The sequence below is a fragment of the Azolla caroliniana genome, unplaced genomic scaffold (assembly GCF_043228905.1).
Source record: "Azolla caroliniana isolate FFs.n. ecotype wild unplaced genomic scaffold, voAzoCaro1.0.p SCAF_18, whole genome shotgun sequence".
NCBI lineage: Eukaryota > Viridiplantae > Streptophyta > Polypodiopsida > Salviniales > Salviniaceae > Azolla > Azolla caroliniana.
In genome coordinates this window covers 1324602-1338914 of record NW_028230453.1, presented here as the reverse complement: position 1 = coordinate 1338914, position 14313 = coordinate 1324602, and the positions used below count along the sequence as shown (strand labels likewise).

At 42.3% G+C, this 14313-nt stretch overlaps 1 long non-coding RNA gene across 1 annotated transcript; it reads right to left on the bottom strand.

Moving 5' to 3' along the window:
- Positions 1-3059: 3059 nt before the first annotated feature.
- LOC147851988 (uncharacterized) lies at positions 3060-3571 on the bottom strand. The gene is made up of 2 exons (XR_015531441.1): positions 3506-3571; positions 3060-3331 (listed from the first exon to the last, which is right to left on the bottom strand). It is a non-coding gene; the product is annotated as an uncharacterized LOC147851988 (long non-coding RNA).
- Positions 3572-14313: the final 10742 nt, after the last annotated feature.

The following is a 14313-nucleotide window of genomic DNA, read 5'->3' as shown; positions in this document are numbered from 1 at the left end:
TTCACAACATGTCTCCCCAACCGTCTTCAGCTTCAATTATCGATAGAACCTTCACTGAGAGAGGGGCTCTAATCAGTTTTATCAAGAACCATTTCCGTGCTCAGAATATCATCGTCGTGGTGGATAAGCATAGCGACAATAGAAAAGTCACTTTCAAGTGCTACTATGGGGAAAAATATCGCAACCCTCTAGGCTTGACTGACGATACTCGCAAAAGACAAACAGGGACTAGTCTAATGGACTGCCCATTCTTCGTTAGAACAAACTTCTCGAAGAAAACGGGACAGTGGACTATTAAAAAGGCAGTTATTCTACACAACCATCCTATTTTTGACAATCTCGGTGGTATATCAACGGCTCGTAGACTAACAGATACAGAAAAAGCCATTGTTCGAGACATGGCAAATGTTGGAACTGGTGCGGCTTCAACTCTGGCCTACTTGAGAGAAAAAACCGGAAATCAATGGACCACCAGGAAAGAAATCTACAACGAAAAAGTGGTTGAAAGAGCCGAGTTTCTTGATGGGCACTCGCCAACTCAAGCGTTGTACGATGAGATCTCCACTGGCGACTTTATCTTCAATTCCAAGGTGAACTCAAACGGCTCAATCAGTGGCCTTTTCTTTTGTCATCAAAAGTCGGCAGATCTTGCCAAACGGTTCAGTGTGGTATTTGTCATGGACTGCACCTTCAAAACGAATAGATTCAAGGCATGTCGTTGCTCAAAATCGTTGGAATTACGGCCACAAATAGTACGTTCAATGTTGGATTTGTGTTCATATGCAACGAGACGGAACCCATGTATGTTTGGGCATTGCAGTCATTCGAATTTGTGACAAAGCCATCAGTAGTTGTAACTAATCGAGAACTTGCCTTGATGACTGCAATTGTTATCGTGTTCCCTTCTACAAAGAATTTGCTTTGCATCTGGCATGTCAACAAAAACATTCTGGCCTATGCAACGACAAAGTTTGCAAGCACTGACGACACAAACGCCTATATGGACGACTGGAACCAGCTTCTATACTCTTCTAGCGAGCTAGATTTTGAGGCTAACTTGGCCACGTTTCAAATGAAATGGCGACCAAGTCATGATGCGTTGGTGCAGTATGTATACAAGACTTGGCTAATTCACAAAGACAAGAAGTACGTTATTGGATTGGTCGCTTCCCTCACTTTGGAATGACCAGCACCTCTCGCAGTGAAGGCAACCATTATGTCGTCAAGAGGGTTTTAGGCATTGTAAATAACGATCTGCTCATTGTATTGAAGAAAATTCGTTTACTACTGGACACACAGCTGATAGAATTGAACACCAAAATGGAGTTTGACAAGTCTACAAAGGCACATCGACATGCACTCAAGTTCATGAGGACGCTAGTAAAGAAGATATCCAAACAGGCATTAGACAAGTTACTAGAGCAGTACAAGAAAGTTATTGACAACGATTATGGTGATGAATGTATGGGGTTGTTTCGATCAAGTTTTGGTGTCCCATGTTGTCATGACATTTTGAGATGCATCCAAAGAAATGAAAGATTACATATTGAAGATATTCACTGTCAATGGCACTTGATTGCATGTTCAGTGGTTCAACACGCCGCTATAGTTGAGATGTTTGTCTCCCAGAAAGCGTTTGATGAGGAACATCGAGCAAAGATTATATGAAACTGACGATGACCAGGTTGTTGTTCTCATGACACGATAGGATGAAGCAAGTCAGGCACCCCTGCAATCTCTCTCCAATCCAGTGGTGGTGACTAGGAAGCGAGGTCGCCCTACAGGGTCGAAGAACAAAAAGGCCAACCAAAGGGAGAGTCACTATTTGAGTACTCTACCGGTCACAAATGTTCCAAATGTGGTCAAGCTGGTCACAATGCACGCACTTGCAATATGCATTTGCCCCCCCATTTTGGCTATTTTCCCCTGCAATACTAAGAATGTTATTGACAACGATTCCTTTTTATGTAATAGTTGATAAACCTTTTTATGAGGTTGTAAAGTGTAATAGTTGATATATATCACAAAAAAAATTTGGCTGAGGTGAGAACTATCACAATTTTTATTTTTATTTTGTAATACCAAGAAGGTTGTATTTGACTTCCATTAATATAACTCATTTTAGCTATTTGGTACTTCACAACAACAGCCAAATCACTTGACAAGTCACTCGTTTAATCTCTTTTGCATCCTCTAGCTGGAAGAGGAACACGGTTTTAACAAAGGACCTCTTACTTAACTATGCCTTATCATTCATTGGGGAATAAGCTTGTTGGAAATTCTAGTCTACGACTGCCTTTGTCTTAGACAAGCAGATTTGTTCCAACAAGGTATTGTTTTAAGTGTTATTGGGAAAGAAGATATAAGCATTCTCCACTTTACTGCCTAGGTGACTCATAAGTTGTATCTTTAGAGAAGTTTCAGGTTACAATGCTTTGTTTGATCCATGGACATAGCTAGACCTATTTAAGTTGCTTGTTTCCTATTTCCACCACCAAACATAAGAGACAACTAACAGACAATGAATATTGCTAAACAAAACAGAAATATACGTGACAAAAGATGGGGAATGATGAACATGTTATCAGATGACACAGAAGACAATGAATTGGCATTGGCATACTATTAACACCACATTATTGTAAGGGGAGAATTAGTTCAATATGGTTTACAGTAAGAGATTCATGTGAAACACAAGCCATCATGTTTGAGATATTACAGATCCCTAGAAAATCATTTAACCAATGGAGACCTTAAGATGGCCACAAAATGAGATATTCAAGATCGATCAAAACATCATGTAACCAATTGAGGTTCTATGGGGCTGAGAGGCCCTCTTTTCCCTAATTTCTAAAAACATGCTTCACATCAAAACTTAACCACTGTTTAAAGATCTATCTATCATCTTCTCTAAGACATCTCTAAGACTCTCCTTTGATCTTGAGAACTCACTTCTGAAGTGCACGTTAGTCTCACCATCCTTGTAGATCCCAGTAGCAAACATGGATATGGAAATCGATACAGAAACAAACAGACCAAAAAAAAAGCGGATGATTCAGTTTTTGTCGAGCAAGGGAACATTATCATTTCTTTGATTTCGATGCATATGAAAAAATTAACTATGAGAAAAGTTTGTTTTCTTTTCTTTACCCAAGAATGGTTTTCATTTTAGATTCCGTAACAAGAAAATCAAATGATTTTATAGGATAAAAGTCCAATAGAAATCATCAGAGAGTGACATGGATCCTTAGTTAGGTATAATGAGTGTCTCTCCTACATAGATGGTATCACCATCGATTCCATTGGCCACTCTCAGAGCGTCCACGGAAACCTACAGTTCAGAAGACGGAAAGGCATCATTTTAACTCTTAATCATCAAAGATAACGCATCAAGGAGAAGGAAAATGAAGAATAAATGTAAAAGAAAAAGGAATCCGCAGAATTGATTGAAAACTTGAGGAAGAAGAAGAAGAAGAAGAAAGAGAAAGAAGGGAGAGGAGCTTACGCCATATCTCTAAGAGATACTGAAGAGAGTGTCTGTCCCCTTTGGAGATCTGGAAAGCAGGAGTAGACAACTCTTTTTTTTTGTTGGGGGGGCGGGGGTGGTTTAGCCAAAATAAGGGGGCCAAAATAGCCAAAAATAAATAAATTTAGGGGGGGCAAATAGCGTATTCCTAAATAAAAGGTTCATTAATTCCCCACTTTTTACTCTCCCACAAAAATTGATATTTTTATTATTAAAACGGGACCTCATACTAAAAATATTTTTATAATATATATAAAACTTAAATGTATTTATTTTATTTTTTAATACAATTAAAGATAAATAAATATATGTAAATAAATAAAATAAATAAAAGGTTCCCATAAATTTCATATTTTTATCTCACATTAAAAATGGGAACTCACACTAATAATATTTTTATAATATATATAAAACTTAAATGTACATATATTTTTAATAAAACAATATATATATATATATATATATGTAAATTAAAGAGAATAAATAAAATATTCTCATCAAATTAGGATTCCTAATATATATTGCTTACATTAATAAGGTAAGCGATTTATTTCTTCTTATGGTTTAGTAAACTAAGGCCAATTTTTAAACAACACAACCAATGTTTTTGGCTTGAGACAGGTTTCGTTAAGAAATCAGCCCACATGGTGGTTGTTGAAATGTATTATAAAATCATCTCTTTAGCTGCTACCAATTCTCTTATAAAGTGATGTTGAGCTCTAATGTGTTCGTTTTGATCTGTGATCTTTTGGTTTTCAGCTAACTTTATACACGACTGCTTGTCACAATAGATCTTCATTTCTGAGAGTTTGAAAATGTCAAGATCTTCAATAATTGTCTTAATCCAGATTTCTTCTTTGGCTATGAGAGCTACTACTACATACTCTGCTTCAGTACTTGACAACACCACCGAAGTTTGTCTTTTACTTCGCTATGCTATAGCACGTCCAGCAAATGTGAAGAGCATACCAGAGGTTGATTGAGAGGTGTCAATATCCCCCCCCCAACCTTGTAGGGGAGCATGAAGCCATCCGTTGAGTTGGGACAAATTCTGGAATTGGAAGCTATGGTGTCGTGAAGTACGGAAGCTTCACATTAAAAGTCTACAATAAGATAAATATGTAACTAAAATAAAATAAATCTTGATAATGTTTTATATATAAAGATAATATTAACAACACACTATGATAATATTATATATTATATGTAGAGGCAAATACTATATATAAAGATAGATAGATATATTATATTACATGAACAAGAGAGGACTTGAACCAATAACCCCACCCTATGACTCTCAAATCTTACCATTTACTCTATACGAGTAATATACATAAAATAAAGCATACTTTATATATACTTTATATTACATAAAGGATTTGCTTCACTATGATAATATTATATATTATATGTAGAGGCAAATACTATATATAAAGATAGATAGATATATTATATTACATGAACAAGAGAGGACTTGAACCAATAACCCCACCCTATGACTCTCAAATCTTACCATTTACTCTATACGAGTAATATACATAAAATAAAGCATACTTTATATATACTTTATATTACATAAAGGATTTGCTTCACTATGATAATATTATATATATTACATGAACAAGAGAGGACTTGAACCAATAACCCCACCCTATGACTCTCAAATCTTACCATTTACTCTATACGAGTAATATACATAAAATAAAGCATACTTTATATATACTTTATATTACATAAAGGATTTGCTTCATGATATAAAAGTAAAGTTGTATGTTGTATTCAATAGTATTTTGAGACTCAAGCCCACAACCTCATACACCAAAGTCAACACACCTACCATTAGGCTAGGTCCTTTATCTTTAAAATTATATTTTTATGTTTATTGTTATTACATATATTGTTTCATACATAAAAGCTCAAATGAGCGAGATGTTTATCATGCATCACATGTAATGCATGAACGCCAAATGGCGATCATGCATCACATGCATGTCTTGTACCCTCCAATGCATCATATGCATGGGGGCACCTATTTAAAGGGTGAAAGAGAAGATCAAAGGGAGATATGTATGAGATATCAATCAAATTATGTATTACATAAGAGATTCCATAAAAATAGATAAAGAAGGGAAGAAGTTTAACATAAAGGTGGAGCTCCAGCTTGGCGGTCGTGGTGGTCAACTCTCAACAAGAGGGAGGCAGTTCGAGCCTTATCGTCATCAAAATATTGAAGTGAAAATTGTAGTGGTCTACGATCAAGAAAGAGAAGAGCGATTACCTTGCAAGACAAAGTTCGGAGGTTCAACGAAGTGTAGAATCATTTTGTAACTCTTTCATGAAAATGATTATAAATTTCATACACTTTCTCATATATTATTTTATATCTTATCTTGTCTTATCTTATATTCCTTAAAAATCCTATTTTGTCATATCTTATTGATCTCTATTCACTCCATCTCTACTCTTTCATCTCTTCCATCCATAATCCCAGTGATTCCTTCCTCACTTTCACGTTATCCTTTGTTTGCGCAACGCTACGCTTCTAGGCGAGCCACATCACGACACAATTTGGTGAACCCGACGTGAAACGGGGAAGTAGAAGAGACATCTAAAGTCAACATCAACATCAACATTGCAAGTACGAGTACAATGGATCCGGTAAGGTTGTTTATTGAAAAATTGAATCAAGATCAATTATTTCATGCCTTACGAGAAGTTCGAGAGAAGATTGGTGTGTTTGATGGTACAAATATTTCAAAGTATGTCAATATATATTATGATGAAATGGAAATGTTTGGTGTGAATGATGTCAATATGATAGCAAACTTTTATAAACTAGCGGAAATGGAATTAAGAGATAAAATTCGTGAAATACAAGCATTGCATAGTTTGGATTGGAATGCATTCAAAGAAGCACTTGTGTCTGAATATGCTCGTGAGGATTTCTCTCGAGTTACTATGCGTTCATTTCATGAATGGATCTTAAAAGAAGATAAAGGGTTATCTGTGGCTGACACAAAAAAAGAGTTTGATAGGATGTATAGACACTTAAAGCCAGAAGAAAGAAATTCTTTGTCTTGGCAAAAGGTTGCTTCATTTTTGCAAGCAGTTGACAAGAGATATAGAAAAGAATTGGAATTTATGCTTGAAGTGCCAAATACCGAGGATGGTATAACGACAGATTGGAATGAGGTAAAAAATGCTTGTAATAAATTTATGAAAAGAATGCAAAGGAATGGTGTAATGCTACAAATACCACATGTGGGAATCACAAATCGGCTTGAGCAAAACATCGAAGTTCAAAGACTTGGTCAAGAACCATCACACGAAATGGTCCATCAACCACGAGAAATGATCGAAACTAAGAGTGAATCTTTGCTTGATGATTTAGTTCAAAGTATGAAAGATCTAACAATTAAAGTGGCAAAGCTTGAGAATGGTCAGACTTCGAGGTCAAGGGAACCATTTCGACCACGATGCATGTGGTGTGATAGTCTCGAACATCGATTACATGATTGTGCGGAATACAAAGACATGGAAAATTGAGACTTGGTGTATTGGAAAAATGGTAACATTTATTTAACTGAAACTAGAAGTCCACTTACAAAGAACTTTGGTGATGGTGGTGTTAAGGTTAAATTTGAAGAAGCTGAAGCAAAGAAGGCTTCTGCAATGTACTACTCGGCAACGGCAGGAATGCGCCTCGATGACATGCCATCCCGATCATCATTCTAGGAGAAGGTTGTAAGTATCGCACAAAAGCAAAAGATGAAGATGGAAGACCTTCGTGTTGCCAGAGATTCTGTAAGGAAAAACACTGGATGGGATGTTCCAGTAGATGCTATGACGGTCTATGCTCAGATGGCAAAACACCAAGAGCATGAGGTGATAGTGGAAGAAAAAAGGAAAAGGCCGGATGATGAGATTGGCTCAACAAAAAAGCATGAGACAAGAGACAGCAAAAGAAAAGAGATGGACGCAAAGGTCGAAAAAGGTAAATCTGGTCCTTCATTCAAATTAATGTCTGATATTGAAAAGGATACAGATTTAAAGAAAGTTTTAGAAACAAGAATACTAGACAGTCGAGTAGAATTTACACTAAGAGAAGTGTTAGGTATTGCAAAAAAGGAATTTCATGATGAAATAATTGATATTGTGAAAGAAAGAAGCAAGTAAATGAGCAGGTTAAAGAGACAAATCCGAAGGTGGCATATGAAGTGGTGAGCAACGAGTCAAACAATATCGTTGTTGACTCTCAACATGCATAACCTCAATGATAAATTCAACAGATGTAAGAAGCCATTACTCTCGCAAATGTTGGGCAAGAGCCACTACTGAGCATCATGTGAAGATTGGAAATGTTCCAGACCCCGTGATGGCACTTATTGATCATGGTTCTGAAATAAATATAATGAGTGCTGATTTTTACAAGAAAGGTAGATGGCCAATTGATACTCAACATGGTTGGCGAGTAAAAGTTGCCACATCAGTCACGGAAGATTTATTTGGTGCGTGCCCAAATGTAAAGGTTACTATTGGTGATATAGAGGTAGATCAACATTTCTTTGTGCAGGAAGGATCTACCTATCCAATAATCCTGGGGCAACCATACATTACAGCGGTACGGATGGAGACCAAAGTCCTCGACAATGGTTCTGCCTATGCGAAAATCCGTAGCCAAGATGGACGACGAACTGTACAATTTATGACAGTTCGCCCAAATCATGAGAGGAACAAGCAAGAGCTTCGTGATCATTCAATACCAAAAGACTATGATGATTTTGATAATCAGGTTTTTGACTAGGACTGTTGCGAGTGAGGGTTGCAATAGTCCCATTATTAAAAGACCCTCATATAGGGCATTACAACATATGAATAAGTCATTTCATGTTTCTGAAAGTGGTGCTATATGTGTGACTAGGATGTATGAATGCAAGAGGAACTTGAAAAAGAATGCTAATCTGTTTCAGCAGGCATTGAAGGATAATGGAGTACTTGAAATGGAAGAGCAGATTGAAAGTGTTATGGAAGAAATTTCTTTTGCAAATACTTTAGAAGAGTTAGAAATGTATTTGAAAGAAGATGATGAGAATGTTCGAAAGATACATGTAAACTCAATTGATATGTATTATGAAATTGATAGGTATAATTGTAAATATGAAGAAGTAGAAAGTTTATGTAATACAAAATATGTAAAACAATAGATAAAAAGGTCAAACCTGTTGCAGTACCATTACCTATTGGTAGTGAAGACAAGATGGAGGCAGCAGCAACCGAGCCTATGCTTCGACCAATAGAGAAGATGGGACATCACTTCACTTCAGAGACAATAAATAACTTGAGAATCGGAAGGGGTGAATTTCTTCTACAATCAGAGATCACGACTTTCAAAGAAATGATCTTTAGGCATGGGAAAGCGTTCGCATTCAAAGTTGAGGAGATTGGTTGTGTAAATCCAAAGGTGGTGACGCCAATGGTAATATTTACTATCCCTCATATTCCTTGGAATTTCAAACCTATTGCAATACCGAGAGCTCGATTACCTCAATTGTTGGAGCTGTTGAAGGATAAAGTCAAGATGAAGATTTTAGAGCCTTCAAATGCACCATACTCCAATAGATGGTTCACAGTTCCAAAGAAAGATGGTTCTCTAAGATTCATTCAAGATCTACAACCAGTCAACAAAGTCACAATCCGAAATGCGGGAATCGGACCGATCGTTGATGAATTTGCGGAAGCGTTTGCTGGAAGAGCAATTTACTCTTTGGGAGACCTATATTCAGGACACGACCAATTTCAACTAGCAATTGATAGTCGCAATATCACAACAATAAAAACACCAATTGGGTTGGTTCGAATGTGCACTCTACCTCAAGGTGCGACAAATTCGGTTGCTCATATGATGAATGCAATGAACAAAGTTCTACATGAATACATCCCAAAGGTGTTGGGATTTCGGTCCCTCCGGATGGGATGTCCGGAGATGAATGACGGCAAGCCCGGTTGCGGTTACGGATCCGGATGATGAAGATCCCGGCTACGGAGCCGGATGACGAATGTACCCGGAGAGAGATCCGGATGCGGGGACATATTTGTGAATATGTTTGCCAAGGGCCCTTGAGGCTATATTTGTAAATAGCCCGAAAGTCATATGTGTATAAATATGACTTAGGGCAAACAGTTTAATGTTGTTGCTCATTTTTCTGTTTTCACTTAGAGGGAGCGAAGTGAGAGCAGCCGAGAGAGAGAGTGAGAGAGAGAGAGATGTAGAGGTCGTTGCCTCTGTGTATTACCGCCGCTTGTGGCGAAGACAGTGAGCTCAAGGTTGTTGCCTTGTAGCTTCACCATTGTACATCTCTGTTTATAGTGACATTTGGAGTTTGAGGACTCCCGTGGTTTTTTCCATTTAGGGTTTTCCACGCAAAACATCCTGTGTACTCGTCTCTCTATTGTCTTCGTGCATTTTGTATTTCCTGTTTTCTGAGAGTTGATCCTATTCCTCGGTTGTGGCCGAGCACTGTGTTTAACAAAGTGGTATCAGAGCGACGGTAACACAGAAAATGGAAGGCGGCGGTAGTGGGCCTCCGGGCATGATGGTGTTGAACTCACAGAACTACGCCGACTGGAAGATAAAGATGGAAGACCTTCTCATCGTCCGAGACCTATACGAACCGATCGACAATGCCGAGATACCCAAGGGAGTAATAGAGTCGGAGTGGAAGCTCCTGAACCGGAAAGTCGTAGCGACGATCCGGCAATATGTCGATGTAAGTGTCCTGCAACATGTGGCGAACGATACGAACGCCTATGAGATGTGGCAGAAGCTGTCCGGACTGTATGAGAGGAAGAATGCTCTGACCCGGACCTCCCTGATGAGGAAGATAGTGAATCTTAAGTACCGGGATGGCGAGAGCATGGTCGAACACGTCAGCACGTTCATGGGACTCGTGAACCAGCTTGTGGCGATCAAGTTCCCGTTGGATGACGCAATGCAAGCCATCATGCTGATGTGTACCCTTCCGGAGAGCTGGGAGAACTTGGTAGTTACACTCAGCACCTCCTGTAAGGAAGAGAACTTGTCTTTACAAACGGTAAAGACAAGTATTCTAAATGAAGAAGCGCGTCGGAGAGATAAAGAACCGGCCTCCGACTCGAAGGCGCTGCTTACCGAATCGGAACGGGGAAGACAACAGAACCGAAGTCCGCAAAGACGGGAGAAGTCGGGGACACGGTCGCAGTCGAGGGGAAGACCTACATGCTTCTACTGTGGGAAGCCAGGGCACTTCTAGAAGAACTGTCGGCATTTCCGGAAAGACAACGGAACCGACGGTACCGATTCGAAGAAGTCACCGGAGCGAAACGGTGCATACCGGGGAGCCGCGGACCGGAGAGGTCCGGATCGGCGAGGGCAGGACCGGAAAGGAACGACGGCACTCGCGGCAAGTGAAGAAGAGATAATGCTCATTACCGAAGAGACGGAGCTGAACCTTGCCGGTGAAGAGATGACCTGGGTGGTCGATTCCGGAGCGTCGTTCCACCTGACCCCGGAGAAGAAATACTTCTCATCCTACACAGCCGGTGAGCACGGCTGTGTCCGGATGGGAAATGAAGGTACATGCCGGATTGCCGGCATAGGAGACGTGTGGCTGATGACATCAACCGGATGCAAGATGCTGCTGAAGGATGTTCGACACGTTCCGGAGGTTCGATTGAATCTGATTTCGGCCGGGAGGCTAGACGATGAAGGCTACACGGGTAGCATCCGGAACGGTGTCATGAAGTTCAGCAAAGGGAGCCTGATAGTGGCTCGGGCCCGGAAGGTCAACACACTGTACCTGATGAATTCCCGGCTATGTCCGGAGGAGCTGAACGTGGCAGCTGACACTACCGGTGAGCTGTGGCACAAGAGACTGTGCCACATGAGCGAGAAGGGGATGAAGAGGCTTGCCGAAGACAACCTGATACCGGTAAAGCACGTACAACTGGGGAAGTGTACCGACTGTCTGGCCGGTAAGCAAAACCGGACCTCCTTCCGCTCAAGACCACCGATGAGACGTAGTGTACCATTGGAGTTGGTACACACTGATGTGTGTCAGGTAGAAACGAAGTCACATGGCGGAGCCCAGTACTTCGTAACATTCATAGATGACCATAGCCGGAAGCTGTGGACGGCACCGTTGAAGACAAAGGACCAAGTATTGTCCGTCTTCAAAGAACTCCACGCGAGAGTGGAAAGAGAATCCGGCAAGAAGCTGAAAGCGATACAAGCGGATAACGGAGGGGAATACCGGGGGCAGTTCGAAGAGTACTGTCGCTCGAAGGGAATCCGGCTCGAGTTTACTGTGCCGAAGTCGCCGGAACTGAACGGGCTGGCCGAGAGGATGAACCGGACCATAATGGAGAGGGTCCGGAGTATGCTGGCGCATGCGAAATTACCCAAGGGATTTTGGGCTGAGGCAATGTCGACGGCGACATACGTGATAAACAGATCACCCTCAGTACCTTTGGACGGAGACACGCCGCAGAAAGTGTGGACCGGCAGGGAAGTATCCTACCGGCATCTGAACGTGTTCGGGTGTCTCGCATTTGTGCATGTGGCAAAGGACCGGAGAGGAAAGCTAGATCCAAAGACCCGGCCATGCATATTCCTCGGTTACGGCGATGACGAGTTCGGCTACCGAGTATGGGACCCGGTCGACGAAAAGATATTCCGGAGTCGTGATATCATCTTCATGGAGGACAAGACACTCGCCGACTGGGAGTCGGAGAAGAAGATGAAGAGCTCCAAGTCGACCGGTGAGAATCAACCCTACGAGGTGCAGTCCCGACCGGCAAGGGACCGGTTAGCACTCGAGGATCCGGCCGAAGACGGTGAAGAAACAGAACCGGCCGAGGAAGATGAAACTGATACCGGAACCGGCCCCGATCCCGAAATGGATTCGGATGAAGAGGAAACGGAGGAGCCGGTTACCGAAGTTCCGGAGCGGAGATATCCTCTAAGAGAGAGAAGGGCCCCCCGGAGATTTCCGGAACCAGAGCACGTGCTGCTAACCGACGAGGGGGAGCCGGAGAGTTTTGAAGAAGCAAAGCTTGACACACATAGCCGCAGGTGGTTAAGTGCCATGCAGGAGGAGATGGATTCCCTGCATGAGAACCACACATATGAACTTGTGGAGTTGCCGAAAGGAAAGCGGGCACTTCGAAACAAGTGGGTGTTCAAGCTGAAACCAAGAGATGCCGGAAACCCCCCGAGATACAAAGCCAGGATCGTGGTGAAGGGGTTCCAGCAGAAGAAGGGCGTCGACTTCGACGAGATATTTGCCCCGGTAGTGAAGATGACCTCCATCCGGACGGTGCTGAGCATAGCCGCAAGCATGGACCTCGAGGTAGAACAGATGGACGTGAAGACGGCATTCCTTCACGGTGACCTCGAAGAAGAGATCTACATGCAGCAACCAAAAGGATTCGAGAAGAAAGGGAAGGAGCACCTGGTGTGCCGGTTGAAGAAGAGCCTTTACGGACTGAAGCAGGCTCCCCGGCAATGGTACCAGAAGTTTGACTCTTTCATGACCGACGAAGGGTACCACAAAACGCAGTCCGATCACTACGTGTTTGTGAAGAAGTTCGAAGGAGGAGACTTTCTAATACTCCTCCTGTACGTGGACGACATGTTGATCGTCGGACGGGACCAGGCCAAGATACGGATGCTGAAGAAAGCGCTTCACCGAACTTTCTCAATGAAGGACCTGGGTCCGACGAGGCAAATACTAGGGATGCACATCATCCGGGACCGGAAGAAGAAGCAGTTGTGGCTGTCATAGGAGAAGTACGTGACAAAGGTGCTTCACCGGTTCAACATGTCGGAAGCAAGACCGGTCGGGTCGACCCTCCCGGCAAACTGCAAGTTATCCGGCAAGCAAAGTCCCAAGACAAAAGATGAAAAGGAGGATATGATGAAGATACCATATGCCTCTGCCGTCGGGAGCTTGATGTACGCAATGGTGTGTACCCGACCGGACATTGGATACGCAGTCGGAGTGGTGAGCCGGTATATGAGTAATCCCGGCAAGGAGCACTGGAACGCAGTCAAATGGATACTCCGATACTTAAAGGGCACTTCGAACATGTGCCTCCGATTCGGCTCCGGTAAGCCCGAACTCGATGGATTTACCGATTCGGACATGTCGGCTGATGCGGATACCAGCATGTCTACATCAGGGTATGTAATGACATATGCAGGGGGAGCCGTTTCGTGGCAGTCGAGGCTGCAGAAGACGGTTGCGTTGTCAACCACGGAGGCGGAGTACATGGCGGCTGTTGAAGCCGGCAAGGAAATAATATGGATGAAGGACTTCATTAGAGAGCTCGGTATCCGGCAGGAGGAGTACCGACTCTACTGCGATAGTCAGAGTGCCATCCACCTTGCGAAGAACGCGGCCTACCATTCCCGGACGAAACACATCCAGCGTAGATACCACTAGATCCGGGAAAGGATAGAAGACAAGGAGTTCGCACTGACGAAGATCCACACGGACGAGAACGGGTCGGATATGCTGACCAAGGTGCTCACACCCGACAAGCTGGAAGCATGCCGGAAGAGGATCGGATTGGAGAGACATCCCATGCCGAAGTGAAGGGGGAGTTTGTTGGGATTTCGGTCCCTCCAGATGGGATGTCCGGAGATGAATGACGGCAAGCCCGGTTGCGGTTACGGAACCGGATGATGAAGAGTACCCGGCTACGGATCCGGATGATGAAGATCCCGGCTACGGAGCCGGATGCTGAAG